This window comes from Castor canadensis, chromosome 5, assembly GCF_047511655.1.
Source record: "Castor canadensis chromosome 5, mCasCan1.hap1v2, whole genome shotgun sequence".
NCBI lineage: Eukaryota > Metazoa > Chordata > Mammalia > Rodentia > Castoridae > Castor > Castor canadensis.
The window spans coordinates 137,569,975-137,596,918 of NC_133390.1; the positions used below are offsets into that span (position 1 = coordinate 137,569,975).

Genomic DNA, 26,944 nt, shown 5'->3' on the forward strand with positions numbered 1-26,944 from the left:
TTTTAATATAAGTTGGACTTTCTTATACTAGAAACAGGTCTCTGTCACCTCTAACACAGTTTCCAGCCCTATGCCTCCAACCAGTTCTTCAGTGTGGTTGGTTCAGATATCTGAGCATCAACCTCCTGGAGATCACATCTCCATAAGACAGAGGGTGGCTCCTTTGCACTTCTTAGTCACTATGTGACCTCCTGGAACTTGTGCCTGCTTGCTCTAAACCCACCAATTAAAACTCCAATGTTTGGATAACACCCAAGACCCGATAAACATACTGGTCAAGAGTTTCTCCCTCTCTCTCTCTCCCCTCCCCCCATCTCTGTCCCTCCATCCCTTCTTCTTTCCCTCTCCCCCACTTTCTCCCTCTCTCCATGCCTGTATTCTCTGACATCCATGTATGTAGCCTCCAGGCATGGCATGAAACCCCCAGGATTTGTAAGTAACATAATTTTTATTCCCATATTGGGTCTCTCCTAAATTTTGATGGGATGCTTTCCATCTTAAAGATCCTAAAATACTGAGTTTTCACCCTTTCAGTTCTATTTTTCTCAGTTTATGTACTGAGAATGGGTGATACATGGCCCATAATTCATTCAACCATTCTTCTATTAAAAAAAATAAGATTTGGCAGTCCAGAGAGATGGCAGAAATATGAAAAATGCTGCCCTCTGCACCCAGACATGTATAAGAAGAACACTGCTAAAATTCAGATTTGTGACCAACCAGTGCAACAAGAACAGAAGATGGAAAGTAGAAGATCTTCCAAAGGAGGTCAGAAGAGCTTTACAAAGAAGGTAACCTTTGAGATCAGCCTGGAAGGATGAGTAGCCAAAGGAAGACAGTCGAGTCAGAAAGAAGAGAATGAGAAGTGGGAGAGTGAGAGGAGAGCAAATTCTCTGGAAAAGCCACAAATCCAACATTACCTCTACCATTGGAGTCTCACATATACTATAGAGGGAGAATGGAAGCTGGAGAAGGGAGACCAGATTGTCTTGGAGCCACATAAACACATAGATTCCATAATATGGGTGAAGATGAGGCCCAATCCTAATGCTAGCTACCTGCACACAAACTTGAAAATGAGTGACAAATACAAATTCTCAGGTCTTGCCCCAGATGTATTAAACCAAAAACCCAGGGTACTTTTCACCACTGAATACTTCTGAGCAGGAAAGTGACATTGTGGAGGGCCAACCAAGTGGGGGAATGAGACAAATGTAACTAGGGAACACAGCCAAGAGCCTGGGATTTCCCTGTAGTTCACTGAGTTTCTATGCCTGTAAAGGTTTCTGGCCAGTGTTCAAGCTAGCTAGTTATTCACGATATCACCAGCAATTATGGTCTTCTAGGCTGTCATAAGTCAAAACATCTTAGAGTACTATTAGCACTGGTAGGAAGCTGAATGATCATTGAGTAGGTAGACAGTGGGAATCTGGTATACTGATTTTCTTTCTTTCTCTCTTTTTCAGTGTGGAATCCTTTCTACAGAGTAGTCCAGGCCTTCAGGTAGAGTTGGTCCTAACCTTCTTTATTAATGCAGAAGGTGAGACCCAGAAGGCAAAAAAATCACATACCCAAAGTCTCAAGGCTAGTCATAGTCAGAGCTGGGGTTAGAACTTGTCTCTTCATGATTTCTACCTAGGAGTTCATGCCTCAACAGCATGTTAACACTTAAATTCTAACTTCAAGCAGGAAGGCTGTTATATTGTCTACTCAGAGTAATCAGATGATAAACAGGACAGGCAAAACAGAAACTTCCAGATAAGAGCTCTGTTGTCTCAACAGGATAGAGCTGGCAATCCTTGTTACTGCAAGGGTTAAAAAGTTGTATGTATGTCCTGTTGGGTGTGGCTCGAATGGTAGAGCGCCTTCTCAGCAAAAGCAAGGCCCTGAGTTCAAACCCCAGTCCCACCAAAATAAAGAAAAAAAAGTTACATGTCATTGATGTTCAGCTAATATTTGATCAGACATTTTGTATATGTGACTCAGTTCTGATTGTAGGTCAATCATATCTAACCCTTACCAGGGTGGACTGCTTTCTTGTTTTCATTTCCACCTGTAACTCTCCAGGCCAGGAGACTTGCAGGAAACTTGAGGACTAAAAAGGTAAAAATAATTTCCCATGCTCTCAGGGCTCAAACCAGAATCTGATCTTCTGACAACTTGTTTGACCTATCTAACTGGCTTAACCATTTGTCCTTGTTCTTAAAGTGCTTGAAATCCTTAACTTGCAGAGGCTTTACTCTGAAGAAGAAACTTACAATCCTCTTTATTGTAAGGATTGCAGCCAGAGCACCCCTGAGTCAAGTGACAGCAAACAGAAGTAGGATGTGATCACCCTTTGGGGACGAGTGGCCACAAGCTGTCGGTGTGTGTTATATGTGACAGAAACCTATTGAGAATAACTGTGTATGATTAAGGTATGGCTTTAAGAATATCTCTATATGCCAGGTACCAGTGGTGGTGGCTCATACCTGTAATCCTAGCTGTTCAGGAAGCAGAGATCACAGTTCGAGGCCAGCCTGGGGCAACCAGTGTGCAAGACCCTATCTTGAAAATACCCAACACAAAAAACGGCTGGTGGAGTGGCTCAAGTGGCAGAACACTTGCCTAGTAAGTATGAGGCCTTGAGTTCAAACCCCAGTACTGCACCCTCCATCGGAAAAAGAACATCTTTATAAGTCTAGCCTATGAAGAAAAAAATTACTTGGCTTAAAATTTTCTGAAATTAGACTCCAGTTGATTAGATAAAGTATAATTTGAGACAAATGAATCCATTCCAAGTTTTTCAAAGCTGCATCCATCTAATAAAATTCAACCCATCCACAAACATTATGCAGGCACCACAGGCAAGGTGCTGTGACCCACTCCTGCATCTTTTCTTGTGGAGAGAAGTACTGTTCCACAAGCTTCTTAACCAAATGAGACAAGTTTGTCCTTTCAAAATCAAGTATGTCTGTTTGTTACAAAATAAAGTGCTGCAAACTGTACGAGCCTCCAAACCGAGGCTTTATTACTTCCCTAGAGGAAGATTTAAGGCTGCTTTCATCCTGCCCCTAAAGGCAGCTGCTGAGCTGATGCTGGCCAGGCGCTTGCAAGGTGCCTGGCTCAGCCATGATAACCCATTTCCCAGAGGACCTGTGACTCTGTGGTGTGGCATGCTCAGAAGGAAGTGGCCAGCAGTGACTCCCAGTGCTCAGAGTGAAAAATGCAACTGTGACTCACATTCAAAAGAGAAAAGGTAAGGAGGAAAAAGCAATCAAAAATTAAAACCACACCAACACACTCTCACATCAGCAGATACCACACTGAGTATGTCAGTGTGACTTCTCCTTTCTCAAAGTCCAAAGAAGAAAAAAAAGAGCAACTTTTCAAAACAAAGCCTAATAAAGCTACTGATAGCAAATTAAATGAGTATAATACCAAATATAGTTGCACAAAAAGAAATGGGTTATTTTAAAGAAGCTTATATTTGTTACAAGAAAAAATGAGCTAATATAGTATTTTGTGGCCAATCTCAAATATTCCTTTATATATCCCTTCTTTCATTTTTATTGAATATTATCAAATTTTAATCTTTAACTTTTGATTAAATTACCTTTGTAAATAGGATTCTTGCCTCATTATAGGCTTCTCTCAACGAGCATAATTTGATTTCTCAATAATGAATTATCTTGGAACCCCAAGTAATTGAGTAAAATTAGATTCATTAGAATCAAATCAATAAGGAAGTGAAAAAACAAAATAAATAAATAAAAAGTAAGCCTCAAAGTTACTGGGTTCAGTCACTTTGAAGCCTGCTGGAAATGAACACATAAAGCCATAGAGCTCAGACTCAGAGTATAAACCAACTAATAATCCACATGGGCACAGATCATGAGTTTTTTTGCCAGTTGGTACTTACATGAATAAAGTGACATGGTCAACTTTAAATGTAAAGTTGATATTTCCAGAGGCTTCAATTCAGTGTGGCACGAAAGATGGCTAAGGGATTTTAAAACCAGTATAGACCAGAGCTGAATGACTTTAACAGTGTGAAGAGGAGGCTTTGCTTGGAGGTCTTGGGTGGGTGTTGTGGGATTATACCAGTTGTAGTGATCAGCCATTGCTGTAATCAGTAGTGGTGTTAGAAAATAAACACATCGCCTTTTGGCGGAAGTTAATGTCAATCAGAGAAAAGGCAGAGTCCGGCTTGTAGGAGGGGCGAGAGAGAGGAAGGATGGAGTAAGTGTATCCAAATGCTCCAGAGATCTGACCAAGAAAAATAGCCTGAGTTATAGTCTTTAAAGTGATTTTTTTGTCTAATTTTTTTTCAAGTTTGGGAGTCTCCTTGGGCCAAGCTAACCAAATCACTGAAATCTCTATTTCACATTTTATTGTGTGACGTCTCAAACACACATTTGCACTCCATTTGCCAATAAAAACATAACAAAACCAAACAATATCATTTTGGGCTCAAATAATTAAACTCTGTGTCTCACATTTAGTGATACCATTTTTCTATCCCGACCTAGTTAGCACATTTTGCCTCTTACTAGATGTGAGATTATTCATCACTTCAAATGACCCATTTGGAAGGCATATTTTTAAATGTCTGGTTTTCTATAATTTATCTTATACTTCCAAATGTCAAAATTCCTAAAACATGTTGAAACCACACTCCAGATAATACTTGTATTATTTTTCCAAACAAAAGTTTAAAAGTATTTCTGGTTATAAAATTATGAAACGAAAAGGTGACACAATCATATCAAAATTCAAATCTACTGCATTTTTACACTGAGAATAAAATTTCTGAACAAAAGAAATACAAGTCTGCTATAAAAAAAATAGAAGATATAAATTTTTAAAGTCTACACCTCTATTTGTTAATCTTCTGGAGTATATCCTTCCAGAGTTTTTATGTAAGTATCTATCTCTACCTCCTTATTATGTTTTATTTCATTTTGTAATGCTTATTATAACCTGAAATGTACTGTATGCTTATTTGATTGGTTATTGTTATGTATTTCTCCCCCTAGGATGGAAGCCTTTTGGTGGATTGCATTTTGCTACTTGGTTCATGACTAAATCCTCTTAGCCTCACTCAGTGTCAGGTGCATCATAGGTGTCTATAAAGATTTAGTGATTGACTAGTTGGCACTCACTAAATACTGAGAAAATTGAAAGCAGTTAGTAAAAGTTAACCAGCACCAAATGAGGAGATGGAAAATGGATTAGACATTTTTCTTTGTACTTCATTATTCTTTATTTCATCTGCTATTGGATGATGAGCCCATTAGTTTCTGTTTGAAACTCAATAAATCACCTCTAGGTATGTATTTGGCTCAGTTTTATTCTAGGAGAAACAGCAGAAAGAAGGAGTGTGTTTGGGGCAAATGAAAGAGAGGGGATCCAGATGACTGGGGCTGATGAGGCCACTGTGGAGTAGAATGGACTGGAAGGCCCATCGCAGAACCCCTATGTGTCTGGCTCACACTCAATTCTTCCTTGCTCATGGTTTGATCCTACAGTGTTTGGTGAAAGTCTACCAAGTGATTCTCACTCATACCCAGAGGGCAAAGGCTGAGGAAGATGAGCAACTTCTTCAGGAACTAAAGAAAGGAAGATAATAATGAGCACACTTTCCTGTCTTTCTTCATCCAACATCTTGGCATTTTTAATCACCAATTCCCCATTCACAGACAAAAAGCAGCCAAGGAAGTTTGTCTTGATTTAATGAAGATCATTGTGCCAGGCAATGAGTATTTCTGCCAAAAGCTTTAAAATCTGATCCGATCTTGCCCTTCCTTTTAATTCTTTTTGTAAAACAATTGCTGATGGGTGATGAGGGAATGGTGGCAACTAGAAGAGTTTTTAAACTTTTCATTTGGAAATCATTTTGAACTACAGAAAAACTGCAATAGTCCAGAACTTTTACCACTCAATAAGAAAAACAAGCCAACAAAAAATAAGCAAAAGATATGAACATACATTTTACCAAAGAAGGTATCAAATGATGAATATAATAGGTGGATTTTTGTGTCAATAGTTTGTTTCCTTTTTTACTGCTTAATAGTATTTCATTGTGTGGATATATGACATTTTATTTCTAAAAAATTCCATACATTTACTAAAGTACTCATAGGTGTATATTTTAAGTGGGTGAAATTTATGATATATAAATTATACCCCAATAAAGCTGTATTTTAACAATGGGAGCATATTCTAAACATTATTATATGGTATGCTTTTCTCTACTCAAAACTACAAAGAGACTTTCTCACCAGCTCTTCCTCTTATTTTTAGTGGTTATAATAATGGCTGGAGGTATTTAGTTTCTGTTATGCTCAGTGTTAAAAGCCAGGTCTTCCTTCCATCCATTCCTCAAACTTTCTTAAATATCCTGCTGCAGATATTAGTAGTACCTCACTGGCATCCCCTCAGTTTTTCAAGGATTTCCCACCACAGGTCCCTGTGACTCTCTTCCTAAAGACTCTCTGGGGACAGAAGCATACTGGAATAACTCAGGGATGGGCCAGAAGCACCAGGAAGTTATTACCCCTTGTAACTGTCCTCACCAAGGAAGGATAGTGCTGTGAGTACACACCCCAGCTCCCTCACTGGGGAGGGAGCTTAGCACACAGTCCACTGTAGAGTACTGGTTGCTTCTGGCCTTATCACGTGGCTGACTGGGAGCTGTGGCTCGCTGCTGCCTCCCAGCATCCCAAGAGAGCATTGTACTGTTCTTATCTTTAGCTGAGGAAAGGATCAAAATTCAAACTTCAATGTGGGTTTCTACTGAATGTTTATGGCTTTCACACCATCGTAAGTCAGGGACTGTCAGCTGGCTTCCCTTCCCGGTCCCATTTTCCTACTCTCCACCATTCTTCCTAGAATCACCCACCAAATAAATGACTTGCATCTAAATCTTTGCCCCAGGGTCTGCTTTGGGGGACCCCAAAATAAGACTGTGCCAAGAAGTAACACTTACTAATTAGCTTACACATTTGGTAACTTTCACTTAATCCTGTGCATTTATACAGATGGAAATAAGCTACTAAGTACACAGGCATTTTAACAGTATTAATAAAAGGAATGATCTAGAAAGAGTAATACAGAAGGTTAATCTGATTAAAGCACAATATATATTTAATATATATACATATATATATATATATATATATATATTTATGTCTGAAATACCAAGGTGAAACCCCCTTGAACTATCAATATATACTTTAAAAAATAGGAAGATAAGACAGGTCCTGTCTGGAGGTGGGTATCAGTGGGAGGGGGAAGGTAAATGGACAGGGTGAAGGAGGTTGAACTATGGTGGATGTACTTTGTATTTGTGTATGAAAATAGAACACAGAAACTGGTTGAAATTATTTTAAGAAGGTGGGAGGAGGGATTAGGGAAAACAATGGAGGGGATGAATCTAATTAAGATATATTGCAAGCACATATGTAAATCTCACAATGTATCCCCCTGTACAATTATTATATGCTAGTAAATTAAAAATATGAAAAAAAAATAAATAAAGGGAATGCTCTATCAGGCCAAAGAAGATGCCATCATTGAAGTACTGACATTGGGGTCCATGTTCATCTGCTTGCTTGCTTAGGCAATGCATGGACATAGTATAAATAATTTATGAAGTTTGGATGGTAGAAGGCTTAGGTTTCTTCCTCATACCTTCTATATATGGCCAGGAGCTCAACAGTCATGCCACATCTAGCATATGTTTTATATTTTAGAACTTACAAAAAGCATAAAACAGCAAATCTTTTCCATGCTAACTTGGAAAAAGTCCTGCAAATTTATGGCTGCAAATTCCAACCAACATGAAAGCTTTGCCTCTTCTCCTTCCAGCTAAAATTGTCTTCATGCCAGATAAGAAAGCCAAGGCATTGAGAGAAGCAAACAAATGACATTTTTTTTGCAGAAGTCAAAGCCTTTGCCCAAAATGTGTGAAAACATATATATCCACATACTTGATTTTTTCATTCTACTTGCTGCTCTTACTCCATTCAGATAAGCTACAGCAACTGCTGTATACTGATTCCAATCTAACCATTTTAGGCAGCTGCTGGGGTGGTAACAGGTTGTCACTGTCAAAGGAACAAGCTCAACAACTCCAAACACTTCAGGGACAAGGTAAAGCCACAATTCCCAGCCATGGTCTGAGAAACCAAGAATTTTCTGGAACATGATGGTGTGCTGCTTTTAACATCATTTCATCTCCCATGAATTACAAATTAGAATGTTATTGAGGATTTGGGATTTTGCTTAAGACGATCGCTAACACTGGCCTTGGTAGATTTTTAAACTTCACATAATGGTTGCCTAACTTGGAAGAAGGCAGAAGGAAGCATGGTAGGTTGTCTTGTTGGTCTGAAGACTGATTATATGCTAGATACAATCAGTCACAGATCCCCAGTGGAATACTAGAAATTCTTCTAGCAAAGGCAGAATGTGTTTCTCTGCCTCTTGACTTAGGTTTGAACATGTGACATGCTTTGGCCAATAAAATAATGAAGAAGGGTCAGCATATCAATTTCAAGCCTAGGCTTTAACAGGCCTATTGGGTTTCCGCTTAGACTTCTTGACAATGGCATGAGAAGAGCTTCCCTCACATACCTACTATCCACCAACCTGCTCTAGGATGTCTTCAGGTGTTTCCAGCCCTAACTTAGACATTAGCAAGGAGCTAAACCTAGATAGATGGAGGGAAAAAGCAGAGTCAACAAGCTGAATCCAGCCTTCATTGGCCAACTCCCAGACTTGTGTTACTCAGCTAGGATGAGCACAGCTGGGCCCAACACAGATCAGCCTAACCCCAGTCAATCTTCAGTTGTACGAGCTAAATAGATGCTTATCATCAATTTTCCCCTGAGTTTGGAGGTGGTTACACATGCAAGGACTGATGCAGAGGGCAACAGGGAAGTACAGTAAGTCAGAGGAAAAATGCATGATAGCTTTTACCTTGTTCCTTTTATGGACAAATGGACATAACAGAGAAGTTAAAATTATGATATTTATAAGTGCCTTTAAAAAGTCCTCATACCTTCTCCTAAGAATACCCCAACTCTATGTCCCATGTATGAGACAGTTCCAAGATGTATGCTATGCAACCGGTCACAGATTCCCAGCCTAAATGACCCTCAGGTGTCCACATAGTACTTTGCTCATGGTCACAGACTGTGTGGCACCCCGTACTCCCACACTGTTCTTCTGGGCTCACCGCCCATGCAAATACTTGCACTCCAATTCTTGACAAGCTTCATTTTTACAAATAATGACCAAAGCTCATTGTGCACTTGAGTTTGTTAGATGCCACACACACACAGGTGACTTGTTATTCATGCCTCAGTTTTCTCACCTATAAAATGGCGACAAGAATACCTATCTACTTTGTGCGAGGTAAGATGCAACATGTTTAAAATTAGACCTGACCCATAACAAGAGTTCCATAGATGCTACTTATCTTCAAACAAGACTTACTTATCCCTACTAGTCTCAGGACTCTAAGCTGCATCTGCTAGGATTGGAAAGAATGAGGTAGGTTTGAAGAACACAAGAAGAAAAAAGAGAATGAAGAGACACAGAATAAAATCTATCTTCATCTTTCTTTTAAAGTGATTACTTTAAAATTCTCAGCCAGCTGATGGCAGCACATGCCTTTTGCTACACAGTGAGCAGAGAGAACAAGAAGAAAGAATTCTCCATTAATTTTAGTGAGCAAATTTCTATTGCATTGAGAGTAGGAAAAGTCTGAGAACTAGAGAGGGTAAAAGAGAGGCCTGTGATGGGAGGTGTGGTCAGCATGTGCTCTTCAATGTACACACAATATGGGAGATATTCCCAGAAGACTGTGTCCCAAGTAGGGAATTATTTCAAATGGCTCAATAGTGGCCCAAGTGTTCTGGTGGGCAGAGACTTGGGGCTTGCTCTGGATTGTGCCATAGTATTGCTTGGGGTACTGCAAAATAGGGTGCTCAATCTAGATTTTGGGGGCCCTCAGGACTCAGCTAGGGAGAAAAAGAGATGGATCACCTGATTGGCATTACAGATTACCCAACTCTAATCACCCAGGTAAAGGTGGAACACTACCCACAAATAGTTCACTTACTGTTGCCAATAAATCATCCTCCAGCAATGTCATCTCACTACCCCTGCCTTTCTGTAATCTTCTCCTCATCCCAGACCTTTGACCCAAATTGCAGCAAAAGCAAGGGGGATGGAACTCAAGGGGGCCCCGGAGCTCTAGTTATACTAGGTAGGGCTGCCATTTCTAACAGGCAGCCCACCATAGCATGGGATGCTCAGCACAGGGCACTGTGAAATCACACAGCCTGGCTTCAAATTCCACCTTGGCCATTATCTCAGTTCCCCACCTGTAAAATGAAAACAATAACACCATCATCTCTTGGTACCCACAGGGGATTGGTTCTAGGTGCCCCTCGGATATTAAGTAAAATGTCATAGTGTTTGCATGTAAACTATACACATTCTCTTGTGTACCTTAAATCATCCTCAGATTGCTTATAATACGTAACGTAATGCAAATGTTGTGTAAAAGTTGTATTGTTTGGGGAACAAGGACAAGGGGAAAAAAGTCTATACTTGTTCAATACAGATGAATTTTTTTTAACTGTTTTCTATCCACTCACTCACTGTTGATTGAATCTGTGGATACAGAACCCAGAGATGCAGAAAGCTGACCCTAACGTCATCCTTATAGGTCTATTGTGATTAAATACAACAATACATGCGGCAGTGGTGTTAAGAGGCCAAGCATTTGTAAGTTGAAGCCTTGAAAAGAATATAGGAAACCATCTGACCCTTTCCCTCCTCTTTGGTTGCCCTGCCTTCTCCAACACATGAACCCATGGGAGAAGCCACAGGAAGCTTAAAGCTGCAGTGGCAGGGAGGCAGGCAGAACTAATGCTATTCCAGGCTTGTTGAATTCAGTGGGGTTTCTTTCCACCCAGTTAGAGACCAGTTACCTCCAATCTGCCTGCCAAGCCCTCACAGTTTGGCACCCCCTGCCAGACAACAAGAGGAGAAAACAACAGCAAAGAAAAAGAAATTTCAATTCCCACCTATCAACCCTGTGCTCTGCTGCCCTGTCTCAATTTCCCCTTGCCCTTTCACAGACTTAGGGAGATGAAGTAGGGATTGCAGATGGCGCCTCTTCTTCTTCTTTTTTTTTAATCTTTTGGTAGTATGGATTTTATCCAGGGCCTTGCTTAAGTGCTCTACCACTTGAGCTTTGCTCCTAGCCTTTTGTTTATTTGTTTTTCAAGGTAGGGTCTCATTAACTTTGTCCAGGCTGGTCTCAAACTTAAGATCCTCCTGCCTCTGCCCACTTAAATAGCTGGGATTACAGAAACGTACCACCTCATTGAAAACTTTTCTATTCTATATTGGTCTCAGCCTCTTCTCATCCTCTCTTCTCAATCCCTCTCAATCCCATCAGATCATTGTAAGTTATAAACCATGTGAATGGCTTCCTTTCCACATCTCTATTGTAATGTTAATTCCCTCAGTAAAATATGTGCACACTTCCACTCTCCCTGTATCCCTGCCATTTGAAAGCTGGCTCAGCAGTTCCTTCCACTAAGGGCCGACGTCTATTTCCCAGCTCTTGAATCTGGACTGTCACTTGTTTTGGCTAATAGAATGCAGCAGTGGTCACACTGCATCTTCAGCCCAAGCTTCAAGAATGCTCCCTGCCTTGGAGCCTTGCTTCTCTGTGGACAAGCTCAGACTAACCTGCTAGAGGATGAGGGATGTGTGGGACAGAGATAAGCCATCCCACTGAGGCCATCCTCCCTGGCTCAGGTCCCAGACAAGCTGGCAGGGGACTGAAGATGCATAAGGCAGCTAAACTAGCCCAATAAGCCCAGCCCAAACTGCCACCCTGCAGAATCATGACTATGATTTGAGGCTCTAGGTCTAGCATCTCTACTATGAAAATCTAGAAGATTCTGGAGCATTCCAGCTTTCAGATTTTCATGTTAGGGATGCTCAACTGGTAGAGCCTTTGCAAATATTCTAAAATTTGAAAAATCTGAAGTCTGAAACACTTCCTATCCTAAGTATCTCAGAGAAGGGATACTCAACTTGTACTAAGTTTGGGGGTAGTTTGTTAGGTAGAAAAGCTAACAGACTAGGTCATACAAAATACAGTTAAAGAATTAAACTCACCTAACATTTTGCATGAATTTATTCACCAAAGGATAATTTAAAAAATCTCATATCCTGGTCTTCTGACACCTCTGTTACTGTTGGGACCCTACCTACTGCTCCTAAGTGTACAGCTGAGTACTGGGTATTCTGAACAATGTGAAGATAAGATTTGTCCACAGTTCTCAAGTATGTGCAGTAGCATGCAGGCACATACCTAACACAAGATAAAAATCACAGTGCTACAACTCCTATGAGCAAATGCTAGCCATATTTCATATTTCTACAAATCCTACTTATTTCCCGTTCCTATAACAGAATACCGAAGACTAGGTAATTTATAAACAAAGAGCTTTATTTTGGCCAGTGGTTCTGGAAGTCCTAGAACATGGCACTGGCCTCTGCCAAGGGCCTCATGGTGGAAAGGCAAGTGGTGCACGTGGAAGAGAAATACATAGACAAGAGTGGGGTGCAGGTTCCAGGCTCACTTCATAACAACCCACGTTCACAGTGACCATGCAGCCATGTGAGAGTGATAACTCACTCTGGCTACAAAAGCATTAATCAATTCATGAAGGCTCTGTCCCCACAATCCAACACCTATTAGAGACCCCAGTATGTCCTGTCACTGCAACACTGAGGACCAAGCCTCAACATGAGATTTGATGGGGACATACCAACATACCAATTACACATATCAATGTCAGGTCTTCAATGTTGTATAGTGAATTATAGTGTCTCAAAGCCCTGTGGCAGTTTCTGCTACTGTTTAGTTTACAGTTGCATTTTATTGAAGTTATTTATTTTTACAAGTCACACACAAAGATGTTTTTATCTAACAGGAAACACAGAGGAAGTGAGAAAGGAATCTTTGGTTTTGTTAAAATGACCAGGTCTAAAGAATCCCTGAGCAGACAAAAATAGGCCTCATAAGTGACCCAAGCTTTGCTTCATTTGCAAACATAAGTGAAACTTTATACTATGTCTTGTACTTCTAATGTGCTAAACTAAATAAGGCAACTATTAATTGTAACCACTATTTTCCTTGCTTTACTTCTTCATCTGCCCTATAAAAGCCTCCCCCAGAACTACCCTCTTGTCTCCCTTGACAGAGCTCCAGTATCTCTTCTGATTCGAACTGCTATTCAAGAATTGTTGATTGCTCATACCAACTCTCTAAAAAATTTTATAGTGTCTCAATTTACTTTTTTGTTTATATTTTTGTGGTGCTGAGCATCAAACCCAAGGCCTTAGACATGCTAGGCAAACATTCCAGTTACATCCCCAATCCTTGTTTTTTTGAGACAGGGTCTTGCTCTGTAGCCTAGCCTGGCCTCAAATTTGCAATCCTCCTCCCTCAGCTTCCTGAGAGCTGGGATTACGAGTGTGTACTACCATGCCGGGTCTTCGTTTACTTTTTTAACAGCCTCAAAGGACAAACTTTCAACACCAAGATAAGATTATCTATCCCTGGAACTATATACTTCTTTACTCTATCATGACCATTATCAGGAAAACTCACATTTAACACTCTGGTATATATTTCACATGCATTTTTGAATTTTCTACTATAAGTCAGGGTCTATGCCAAAAGAAATAAGGTGACACATGTTAAAGACAGACCAATCCTTGACCTTCACAAAGTCAAACAAGGGATAGAAACATTGATCACATAGTCACACAATTATTATTTTACATGATAGGTAAAAGCATATTGTGTAACCCAAGCAGATAATGCAGTATGTGAGCACATAGTGGAAAAGTAGATAGCTTCCCAGGAGAACTCTATGTTCAAGCCAGTGCTAGAGGCATTTAAGAAGGGTCCACATTAAGGAAGCTGAGTCATAACACATTACAAAGCTAGTTCCCTAAAACATTTTTCTCTTGCCTTTTTACTCAAAAAGGCTTTGTTCTCTGAGAGCAATTGTGTCTCAGGGGCAACCAGGGCTCCAGCTCTGAGCCTAAAAAGGAACAGGGATGAATCTCACAAGACAGAGAGAGCTCTTGGTTTACGTCCCAGCAACATATGCACTAGTTATGTGGCCTTGGGTGAATGACTTCATCTCACTTGTCCTCTGCTTTCTTACTTGCTAATGAATGTAAGAGTATTTATCTTGGGTGGTGTTTCTGTGGGTTTAAGTGAGTCACCCAAAACAGCAGTGTTTATTTTGCTCATGAATCTGCCATAGGGCAGAGCTCAGCAGGATGGTTCATCAGGGACAGCTTATCTCTGCTCTATTAGGCATCAGTGGGGAAGCAGCTTGAGGCTGGTACCAGCCTACTAATATCTTGCTTGCATGCTTGCATGTCAGTGGGCTGTCAGCTGGAACTCCTGCAAGAGGCCTCACCATGGGGCTGGGCTTCCTCACCACTTGGTGGCCAGATCTCAAGGGCACACATCCCAAGACACTGAGTAAGGCAGGTGGAAACCACATCACTTTTGCTGATCTAGGCTAAATCACTTGGTATCACTTCTGCCTCATTCTCTTTGTCAAGACTGTCACTGAGTCCTGCTCAGACTCAAAGGGTAGGAAAGTCAACCCGTTCTCCTGATGAGAGAGCAGTAAGATTCTGGAAGAGTGGTAATATCACTGTTGCCCTTTGTAGAATTGTGTGCCATAGTGACCTAGACTGATGATCCTTTGATGTTCATTTCCTTTCAAGGTAAAGATTTACAATTCTATGGGAAAAAAAGATGAAAAGTGGAGACGGGGGAAGGTTGTGGGAAATGCACAAGGGAGAAAAAGGAGTGAAATAATTACTGTTGGTAAAGGCTCTGTCCTTTCTCAGTTTCTTGTGCTCCCTGATGGCACCATTTCTAAGGGCAACAACAGTTGATGTTGTGAGTATTGAATGAATTAACCCAGTAAGTTGTGCCTGCCACATGGTGAGTACTCCCTACACCTAAGTGTGATTCTACTTTATGCTCTAGGGTCTCCTAACTGTCCTGATTCGGGGGTGTCCTTGCTGCTATGGCATATGAACAGAACCCCTCAGATACCTGGGAAAACTTCCACAGTAACATTACAAAACTATGACACACAATATCCTCAATCATGTTGACAAGCTTGGAGATGAACAAAAATCCCTCAGTTTCTACATACTGGGTTTATAATTTTGTTGTTACATACCCCGTCAGGCCAGCATCTCTTCTCTCTCACTTCAGTTCAGCTCTGACCGCCCAGCCTTCTGAAGGGCTTGAGCATTTGATATTTTCTGGTAGAATTCAGAAGTCCAGATCTCATATCTCCATCTACAACAAACAGAATCCACCCTTTAGGATTTGTATGCATTTAAAATTCACCACAAAAACGACAAAGATGGCCTCTTCTTAATATGGCTCTGGGAGGACACTGACAGATAAGAGCACAGCGGTGGCTTTCCCTTCCCATGCTGGACCATGAAAGAAGGGAGAGGTCTTCATTACTAGAAAGCTCCCTAAATTCCCATGCAGATGCTCAGATTTTAAATATCCCAAATGGTCTTTCATTTTTTTAAAAATGGAACTAATTGCCAGGTAGTAGCTCACTCCCAAAATCCCAGCTACTGGGATGTGGAGATCAGGATTGCAGTTTGAGAACAGTCCTGGCAAAAAGTTAGTAAGAACTCATCTCAACCAACAGCTGGGTGTGGTGATGAACACCTATCATCTCAGCTACATAGGAAGAATATATAGAAGGATTGTGGTCCAGGCCAATCCAGGCAAAAATGCAAGATCTTATTCCTCAAATAACTAAATCAGAAAGAGTGAGGAGTGTGGCTTAAGTAGTGGAGTGTCTGCAAGCACAAGGCCTTGAGTTCAACCCCTAGTACTACCAAAAAAAAAAAAATGGGACTAAACAACCATTCTGTCATCTCTACCAATTAAGTGACAATTTGTTTTTGCCTTTACCCCTTGTACCATGTCAGTTCCATCAAAAAGGGCCCTGAAATCTTCTAGCTTGAGATTGTGGAATTGGGACTAACCTGAACATGAAATTCCCAGGTTACTTCATATTTCATTTTAACTCTATCAATACCCTACCTTTTTCAAAATTACCTAAGTACATGAATGCACTCATTTTGTTTGCAAAGAAAGCAAAACAGAAATATTAGATCACAGCTCAAGTTTCCTATGACCATTGCCACTAAACTCTGTATCCTCAGCAGAGGACTCTGTTTTAATTTGGATTATATCCTTCTAGACTGCTATGTGTTATTCCAGTATTCAATTATACTCATACAAATATGTTTCTTTTCTAAATACACATTTGTCCTAGCATTTTCTCTCCATTCTTAGGATGTCTTATTAAATGCCTTACACTAGTATAAGATCATCTCATTCTTTTTCCCTCCCAATGCTTTCACAATATGCCATTATCTCAACTCCTTTGACAGGTCCGTAACTGGTCTCTGACTTCCCCACCTGAACCTCCCTGATTCTCTCCCATGCAAGTGTCGCACACATCCCATCCTTTATATGCAGGTCCATGTTAGGTTTCTGTCCTGGAATATCCTCCAGGACCCTCTCCAGTCATTTGAGATGATTCAGTTTTTCAGGCCTGGATGCAACATATTTTGCCATGAGTCCCACATGAATCTTTCAAGCAAATTACTTAGCTTGAAATCCTCATGTATAAAATAGGGTGATTCTAAAAGCAGTTATAACCTACCTAACAGCAGTGATTATAACCTACCTTAAAGCATTGTTCTAAAAAGAAAGAAAAATAATCCATGGAATGCATTGGTCCAGGGTAGGCTACTCAGTAAATTCTGAATAGTTTCAACTGCCACCAAAACTAACATCCCCATCATCTTCATCATCAACATGACCATCATCACCAATGTGACCATCGCCACTAGCATCGCCACCATCATCGACGTCACCACTAGCATCACTGTCACAATCACCACCACCACCACCATCACGGACATAAACATCACCATCAACATTATCATCACAATCACTTTTTTCAGGAATATTTTAAATTCGACTTTCACTGTCCTTTTTTTTCTTTTTTTTGAGATGGTGTCTCACTATGTGATCCTCCTGCCTCAACCTTCTGAGTAGTTGGGACCAAAGGCACACACCACTGTACCTGGCTTCCACTTTTCTTCATGATCCAAGTTTTCCTCTAAACTTGTACTTCACACATAGATAGAACTAGTGGAATATAATCTCAATAAGCTTTACTCTCCATTTTTACCACTTCACACCTTCTAATCCTTATATGAATAGATAGATAAGAAGATTGACTTGATTTACCGCTCCACTATGTTCAGGATGAGCCGCAAAGAGCTAGTGAATAATGTAATTTAATCCTTTGAGGGTCTTCCTTTATGTTATCTATATTACGGTACTAATTAAGTGCATCCATATAAAATAATGAGGTATAAAGGCCCCATGTGCTCACTCTTACACAATTATAAAATGCACAGTTATAAATTGTGCAAGAATGTGAAGCTTGAGTCATTAAATACAAAGGATGGCATTGTTTTGATGGAACTAAGTCATATTCCACAGATGAATGTGGTGGAATTGCATCTCCTGTGAAGGGAAGGGCTCACGTAAGAGTAAAAATAGTTACCCTTGCTGCAGGGAAAGGTCAGGCTAGTAAAAGGCACCTATAAACTGAGATCAGCTGGGGGAAAGCAGACTCCAGTGCTCCCAGTGCCATGATAATTCTGGGAGTTTCACTCCCTGAGTAGAAGAGCAGGTGGAATTGCTCACACAATTCAGACCATTCCAATTTCTCTTTTGCTTTCTCTATAAATCCTGTCACATTTGTCTACCCAAACTGCTGTGATGCCATTGTTCATTTTCCCTTACTAGATTCCCTTCTCTTGAGGGAAAAACATTATCTATCAACATCTTACATCTCCTCTGCACCATCACACTCTGTAACAATCCTAATTTACAGGATGACTGAGTCCCAAAGAAAATTTAAACAACTCAAATCCAAAGCCAGGCACTAGAATTATTTGCAGAACTTGGTCACAAAAACCCAACTCTTCAGGGGTTCTCGACCCTGGCTGCACATCTGAGAAGCTTTAAGCCAGTGCCAAGCCCAGATTACATCCTGAATAAATCACATCTGAGTCTCCGCAGGTGGCACCCTGCAGCCCTGTGTTCAAAGCTGTACAGATGACTCCAATGTGCAGAGGAGGCTGAGAACCAGTGATTTAGTGATTAATGACTTCCACACTCAGCTGACTGCCATTTACAGTGGTAAATACATTTTACATCACGACCCACACTCAGGCACATGTGTACAAAACAGAAGCAAACACTTTATAAAATACTACTGCGCTCTTACCAACAGTCACACATGCTGGTATTTCCCACCCCCTTCACTTCTATTTAAAACAATGCTAGCTGTGCTCCACTTCACCAATTCATAGGTCACAATCCCCTAGGGGGTCATGACCCACAGTTTAAAAACAGTGCTCGAGATAATCCAGGATACAATTTGATAAACTGTTAAAAGATTATCCCTGAAATAAAAACATATTTCAAAAATTCCCAAAGAGGATATGTGATTCTCTGAGAATAAATCCATACTTAAAAACAACTTCATTATACGACAAATCCCTTACTTTACAAAATAGGAAAGGTCGAACTCCTGTGTACTTTTCCCCTTGCCTCAGTTTGTTATGCTTTGCCCACTGATATTTCATATCTATATGTTCATGCAGCATTTTGTCTATTTAAAAAAAACTTTAAGGATCCATTGGGGATCCTTAAACTTAAGACCTTGTACTGCTTAATGCTGTTGTGACACTGCGTATTATTCAGGGCACTGATGTTATTTTATTTTATTTTATTTTTCTGTAGGCCCTGGTGAATCACAGTATGGAGTATGCAGCAGGTCTTTGCATCATTGTTTGTTGACTGAGTGTTAGCATTCTGGCATATACTTACAATCTGGATTTTAAGAAATCACACTCTATGGAGCCTAATAAAGAGCACATGAGGCCTCACAAAGAAGGAAGTGTGCTGTCGCTATTCTCAATAGTTAACATGATGCTTCAGTAGAAGGTTCTAACTCAGACTAGTGTTAGGTCTCTAATACCTTTATCATATGGGCAAAACAGAATTAAATGTTGCTTGACAGTATCAAATTTAAATAAATGTTGCTGCAGTAGAATTAAGTGTTTCAAACACAGTTTTTGAAGACCCAAGGCGGGGGGCGGTGGGGAACCCACCAAGCAAAATGCTATTAGTCTACTTTCACAGGCAATTTGATTTTGAAAAATATAATTATTTAAATATTTTTATCATTTGTATTACTTATCCAATACTATTAAATAGCCAAACCCAAACAAACATTTATACTTGATATGACATGCCATAAAATCTTACATAAAGAAACGTAAAACACTAGCCACTTAAAACATGATTTTCAATAAGAAAAACACAGTATATATTCAAATGAGAAACAGAGTTGGAGTTAAGCAGCTGGAAAAACTTGGGAAGCTGTCCCAGTCTTCCTGGGGTAGTGTCAGGTTGTGTGTGCAAAAGGATTTGCCCTGCAGAGGGCATCTGTTTTAAATTGTTACTGAACTTGAACAAGGTTGTGCTCCTAAGAGAAATGCAAATTCTTCCAAACTTACACGGATTCTTCAACAAATTACAATTGCTCTAATGACGTGTTTCTAACCTTGAGAATTTAAATTGTCTTAAGTTTTAACTTAATTTCCCTATGGAGGAAAGCCAAATTTATGGGGGTGGAGAGGATGTCTTGAACACAGGGCTTGTTAATTACATGTCGATTAGGCATCTGTAGGAACCATGCAATGTGGGAAATTCTGTGACTATTCTCTTTACCCTCAAGTCCTTATAAAGAAATTTATAAATTAAACTCGTTAAGGCAAAAAGGAGTCGAAGAGTTGACAAGATTGGATATCATCGTGTGAAGTGAAGCCAGGCTAAGAAAGACAAATATCACATGTTATCTCTCACATGTGGAGTCAAGACCTAAAAAAAAGAATGACAAGAGTGTGAAGTGGTGGGGAGGCTGTTTGGGGGTGGGAACCTGCAGGAGGGGAGAGGGTGAAAAGAGAGAGTGAAAGGGGGTGAATGTGATGGGAGCACTTCATATGTACTTATGAAAACAGAATAATGAAATCTATTAAAATTGTTTAAAGGGGGGAGGGGAAACAAGAAAGAGTAATAGAGGGAGCTAATCTGGTCATGTGCATATTTTATTATGTGCATACATGGAACTATCACAATGAAACCTCTTTGCATAACTAATACATGCTAATATATGCTTTGTATAATTAAAATATGCTAAAGAGAAGAAAACAGGAGTTGGAGAGTAAGAGATCAACTAGATTTCATTCTTCTTGATGTAGTAGTTACTTTGCAAATTGAAATAGTTTCTTATTTTCCCATATACTTTAATGAGGTTATCTAAAAGGTTGATATGCACATCGTACGTCAACATTGAGTGCCATTAAATTTTCTGTTTGCAGATCTCATTGCTTTTAAAAAACTGGTATCAGTAGCGATTATCTCAAACAACCCCCTTTTTACAGTCTGTGCACATTGACTATGGGCGTACCATTCTCTGGATTATTAATTGTGGTCCTGGGTGTATTACTGAGGTGGTTTAAATTTGTCCCTCAGAGTTCATGTGTTGGAAATTTAGTCCCAAATTCAGCAATATTCCAAGGTGGTGATTGGGCCATGAGGGATCCATTCATGGGTTATTGGATTATCAAAACTGGCTTTGTTATAAAAGCAAGCTCCCTCTGGCACAATTGCCCTGTGTTGTCATGTGATACCCTCCATAATGTTATGGTCAGTAAGAAGGCCAGATGCCAACCAGATACAACACCAAGCTCTGGGTCTTTCCAGCTTTCAAAATCATGAGCTAAATAAACCTCTATTCCTTATAAATTATTCAGCTCAGGTATTTTGTTGTAACAACAGAAAATAAGCTAAGAAAATTACTTCACTTGATCTTTTCTTAAAGGAGGTAAAAATGGTTAGGCCCATTCTACCTTTATGTATCCAAGATTCACACATTAAAAGATTTAAGGACAAATTTAGTTGATTTCTGTTGGTACCAATGAGTGGACCACATCACTGCTGTTGGCTCAGTCTAAGAATTTACTCACTCACCTGTGAGCTTTCTCTCATTCCAATTCCCTGCACATAATTCATTACTTACAAATTCCTCAGTAGCCACGATTCAGAACTCAAATCTAGGCTTGTCTACTTTTTCCCCCAGTTTTTCTTACAATCGCTAGAGTCTCAATCTTAGGAAGTATTAAAACATTATTCCATAAACCTACTAAATGGGAAATATAGGCTTCTTACACTAAGTGAAATAGGCTTCTTAGCATCAAGACTTCTGAAGCATCTATGCAGTATGATCTAAAAGCATTACATGTGTTTCATTTTCTCCCAAAACCTTTTGAGCTTTTTGTTCATGAAAATCTTAGGATTAGGCTGGCTATGAAAGATGGTGTCCTGGAGTACTTTTTAAATGCCTGCCTTTTTCTTTAAGAGAAAGGCATTACCATCTTTGTTAGTCACTATAATAAATATTGAAATAATTGATAAGACAAAAGGCTCATTTTGGCTCATATTTTTGGAGATATCAGTCTGTGGTCTCATGGCTTTTATACCTGTGATGAGGCAGCCCATCATAGTGGGAGACATGACATTCACCTTGCAGCTGGAAAGCAGAAGGAGCAAGGAAGGGACCAGGGTTTCCAGTGCCTTTTAAGGACACACATCCAATGATCTAAAGACCTCTTGCTAGACCTCTCCTATTGAAGGGTTCATCATCTCTCAGCAGTGCTACCTTCGAGATCAAAGCTTTGAGAGATATTGAAGATCTAAACTATAGCATCATCTATCTCTCTGGGGGAGAAGACAAAGAGAAAAAAATATCATTCAAGGAAAACCATGCTACTATTATTAGAGTTAAGACCCTCTAATGTGGGCTGTCCAAAACAGTAGCCACTAGCACCATGTGGACTTGATCCCTTGAAATGTGGCAAGTCAAAATAAAGATGTATGGTAAATAGAAAAATATACACCAGGTTTTGAAGACTTAGTATGAAAAAAATGTAAATTAATAAATTTTGCTATTAATCACATGTTGAAATATTTGAAATACTGGATTAAACATCTTATTAAAATTAATTTTACTTATTTCTTTTAACTTCTAAAAATGTGACAACATTGGGCTGGACATACAGCTCAAGTAGTAGAGTGCCTGCCTAGCAAGTGTGAGGCCCTGAGTTCAAATTCCAACCAGTTCTAGGAACATTTATCCCAAGGAATAATTTATTTTTGATTAAAAAAAAAGGATAGTACCTGTGAAAAATGAGGTTTAAATTTGTTACCAAAAAAGAAATAAAAATAAGACAAAAAATTTGTTAAAGTATATTTTTTATTTCCTTCCCAGATGCTGGTGTAATGAAGATGATTTTGATTACTGTAGATTACTTTAAAATGGACTTCTCGGTTCATTTTCCTCAACCAATTATTTTAATGAAGCTCTGTTGCTATGACCTAAAGAGTTTTTCTCACTTCCACGTAGTAACATCTGAGGCAACAGGCAGATCTCCTCTCCTGGCCAATCATCTTTTACTCTGCCATGTTTTATTTCAAAGATCCAACCAAGAATTTGTTGATCTTAAGTAATCTAAACATTAGCACTGAAACTATCAAATTAGATTCTTTGCGCCTTTCTTAAATACATAGATTGAATAAAATCCACAAGATTTTTTGTCATTTTCTCAAATAAACATATTCAGTAGTTTGTAAACCTCTTATATCCATGAATGACCAATATTTCTACATCTATATATCTATATATATTTTCACGATAATTTTCAACAATTTCTAATTCTATTTTGCTGATTAAAGAAGTAGGACAAGAAATTCGTTTGTTTATTCAATTTAACAAACACTTGTTGATTCTGTTCAAGGTCTAAGCAGGACACTGCAGGGACACAAATGGGGTCCTGTTTTAGATGTGGGCTACCTGCCAGGGGTGCAGAAGATGGGTGTGGTTTTGGCTGGGGGAGTGAGGGGAAAGGCCTTTTAATTTTGGCAGAATTACTTGGCCAAAAGCAGATGTGCCAAGGTACAAGCATTAGAATCTTGGCTGGCCCCAGGCAGTTGGGGATTGCAAGGAGAGACAGGCCAGGTAAGGGCTGGGACTAGGGGAAGAATTTCCATTTTCATCTGCAAACCTGCATCTGAGTGAGGAGGTGGGTACCCGAGGTAGAAGGGTACTTAGGGAAGGCAAAGGAGACCTGAACTAGGGAACTATGGGCTGGAACTAGAAAAGAAGGTGCTCTTCAGGAAGGAAACCGTTCTCACCTGTGCCAGGCAGGAGGCAGAGGGGCAGATATGGCCACCCAGCCCATAAGGAAGTTGGGAGGACAAACCAGTATGGGCAGGTGGGTGATCATAATATTTTTAGATGAGCTGGGTCTAACTTGAAAAATCTAACAGTTAAAAAATTAACAGTAATAAATGGGTAATTCTGCATCAGCACTAAAATGTCCCTTCCCCCAAGCCCACATATACAAATAGAGAATGATGAAAAAAAGGTGCAACGACTGCCCCCTTCTAATTAATATTTAACTATATGAGGTGCAGGCACCCAGGCCTGCTAGCCTTATGAAGACTGGGGGAACTGTGGTGTCAGGGGGTGTTGGATTATTTCATTTTTGGATATGTGGAGTCTGAAGTTCTGGGAAAATCCAAATTTATAAACCCAAGAGACTGCTAAGGAAGTACCAGACACAAATGGATAACTATATCCAGAAAATAAATGCATCAATGATGAGAAAGGTGGTGGTCTAGACAGGTCAGGCCACCCTCAGACCTTCTGTTAAATTCTGGGTGCTGCAAATAAAAGGAATAGCACCCAGAAGTGGCCTATTTTGAAGCGCACAGAAACAAAATATGTGGCCATAATTAGGGAAATGTGTTTGAAGGAATCTTGGTTTACTTGGAGAAAAAAAAAAGCAGGAAAGTCTCCCTCAATCCTATCGTGTGAAAATGGACTTGATCAGTAACAATGAGAGGCTGACCTAGAGTCAAAGAATAGAATTGGAGGCAGGCAAGTTGTAACTGAAGACAAGGAATTCCGGATTTTTACCTTTAGGATGGAGTCAAATTCCTCCTCCTCAAAGATTAAAATACAGACTGGACAATCACCCTGTGGGATGCTACAGACAGGATTGAAGCATATGATGAGGACTTGGTAAGAGTCAGATGTCTCTGTCATTCCAAAGACCCACAGGAGGCGGCAGACTGGAGCAGAGAAGAGCCACCTACAGAAAGCAGGCAGGTGAAGCCACAGTAGGTAAGATGCCCAAGATACAGATTGAAGTGACAGGAAATAGTGACCTGTGGTAAGAATCTTGTACAACATGAAAGAAAAGAAGTTAGTAGAGATAGAGAAGTCCTAAAGCAATGGGAAGAAATTAAGAGTGCCAAATAACAAAACAAAGGAAGGGGATTTTTTTTTGGAAGTGTACATTTTATACAGTAAAGTACACAAATCTTAAGTGAATAAATGGGTTCACTTTAAAAGATCTTTGTATATTCCAGGGTCATGAAGATATTTTTGTATATTTTCTTCTAGAAGGTCAATTATTTTAACATTTAAGTCTGTGATTCATTGTGAAACAGTTTTTTCTGTATGGCATGGGAATCAAGTTTCATTTTTTCTAAGAAATGTCCAACAGACCTAGTACCATCTGTGGAAAAGACCTAGTACGATCCTCTCCCAACTGAGTTGTGGTGTAGCTTTTGTTGTAAGTCAAGTGACTATATATCTTGTAGGTCGATCTCTGGACTCTCACTTTTGTCCATTGATTTATATATCTATCATTGCTCTGACGTGACAGTCTTGATTATTTAGCAAGTCTTGATTATTGGTTACAAAAGACCTATAGCTATATTGGCATTTTAAAATATTACCTTGGTTATTATAATTATTTTCCATCTCCATCTAAATTTTGGAATTGCCTTATTAGTTTATATAGAAAAGAAATTCTTCAGCAACTCAATTGGAATTTCAATTAATTTGTAGGTTATCTGGAGGGGAGAGAATATTCCAATTCATGAACATGGTATGTTCTGGTCTACCATCGTCCTCTTTAAAAATTATCTAAAACAAAAACTAACACAAAAGAGATATTGGGCAAGCTGCTATTCCTTCTCTGGAAACACTTTTACTCCTTGAGGCTTCATTCATTCTAGTTATCTAAAGCAGCATAACAAGACCACAAGACTCAGTAGCTTAAAACAATAATCATTTTATTATTACCATGGTTTCTGAAGGTCTAGAATTCAGGAAGGGCTTGGCTGGGTAGTTCTGGCTAAGAGCCTCAAATGTGGCTGCAACCAGATGGTAGATAGAACTGGAAGAAAGAATGGTGGTAGGATGAGGCACAGCTGAAACAGCTGGAGAGTGGGCAGGGCATCTCTCTCTTCATGTAGTTTCCTGGTTTTGTCATGTGGTCTCTTTGCATGGACTAGTCTGGGCTTCCTCACAGCATGGTAGCCTCAGGACAATCTGTTCAGATAATGCAGCTCAGAGCTCCAGCAAGAATGTACCACAGTAAGGTGAAAATTGCATTATCTTTTCCTTTCTGACATCCTCAGAAATAATGCAGCATAATTTCTGTGACATTCTATTGGTTACAAGTTAGACACAAAGTCACCCAGATTCAAGGGAAATGATTGAAGGGGAGATGGCTAGGGAAACATGTAGGATGAATGGATGATGCTGTCACATTCTAAATTTAACAGTGTATTACAAGTGGTACATGTGAGGAAGCCACAGCCATTCTCACCTTTTAGACATATACACCAAGACGAAGCATTTCAAAGTTGTTTCTGATCACACAGAAGCAGGGGGAACTATAGCATGTTTTCTGGCTTACATACAACCTCCATGGTAAGTATAATGTATGGAAATTGCTTCTTCAACTCTAAAATATGGTATAATCTATTGTGGTCACTCATTACAATTTGGAACCATGTCTGAAAAGTTAAACTCTGAAATTTTGACATTTTACCAAGGAGAATGAAGCTCCTCTTGGAAAGTTTAATCTATTCCATAAGTACCACTTGACTTGCCCTGAGAAAGCATGGGGATATTTCATACAGTTTCGTTTAGCTAATAAAGAACTTGGAAATAAAAACTATGGCTTAGATTGGCCTTATAGTGTTTTCCATTGGAAGAGTCAGTAAGCTTCTATGTAGGCAATGCTTGCCTTGGGGTTGGGACCCACAAAAGACAGACAAAAGGTAATGGGTGATTATTGATCTGCTTCTTCTAACAGGATGGTCCCATTGATAGCATGAAGGTCCAAAAATTAAACTTGTTCATTTTCCTTCTAGAATCGCACCAACTTTCATTTCATATCTTCCTGAGTCTTATCTATTTTAGTTTTGATTTTTTGAGCTTATGATTCAAGGATATATTTTTTTACATATGAAAATACTAATCCTAGGATATTTAATTAATGTTGGAACACTGTGTATTTGTGTGTGTGCGCGTGTGTATGTGCACGCGCGCACGCGCATGTGTGTGTGCATGTGTGGGGGTGGTTGCAAGCAATGAGAACACTTATCATCCAAAATGCTTTGATTCCCAGATTGTTTTCTTCTTCTTGGAGCTTTGCTTGCATGCTCTCTGCTACTTTTTGTTCCTTTTTCAATATATTTTCTTTTCTGGACCAGCAGAAGAGTTGAAACAATCAAGGGACAGCATGTGGGTGGCTAACTGGATTTCCTGATTCA

General features: G+C 39.6%; 1 protein-coding gene across 2 annotated transcripts in view; it reads right to left on the reverse strand.

Moving 5' to 3' along the window:
- Positions 1 to 26,944, reverse strand: part of Rin2 (Ras and Rab interactor 2) — a 210,304-nt gene that overhangs the window by 162,968 nt on the left and 20,392 nt on the right. For both annotated transcript variants that reach the window (XM_020170611.2, XM_074074247.1), the window contains exon 3: positions 15,303 to 15,424. The gene's annotated coding sequence lies outside the window, so the exon portion shown is untranslated. The remainder of the gene's footprint in view (positions 1 to 15,302; positions 15,425 to 26,944) is intronic.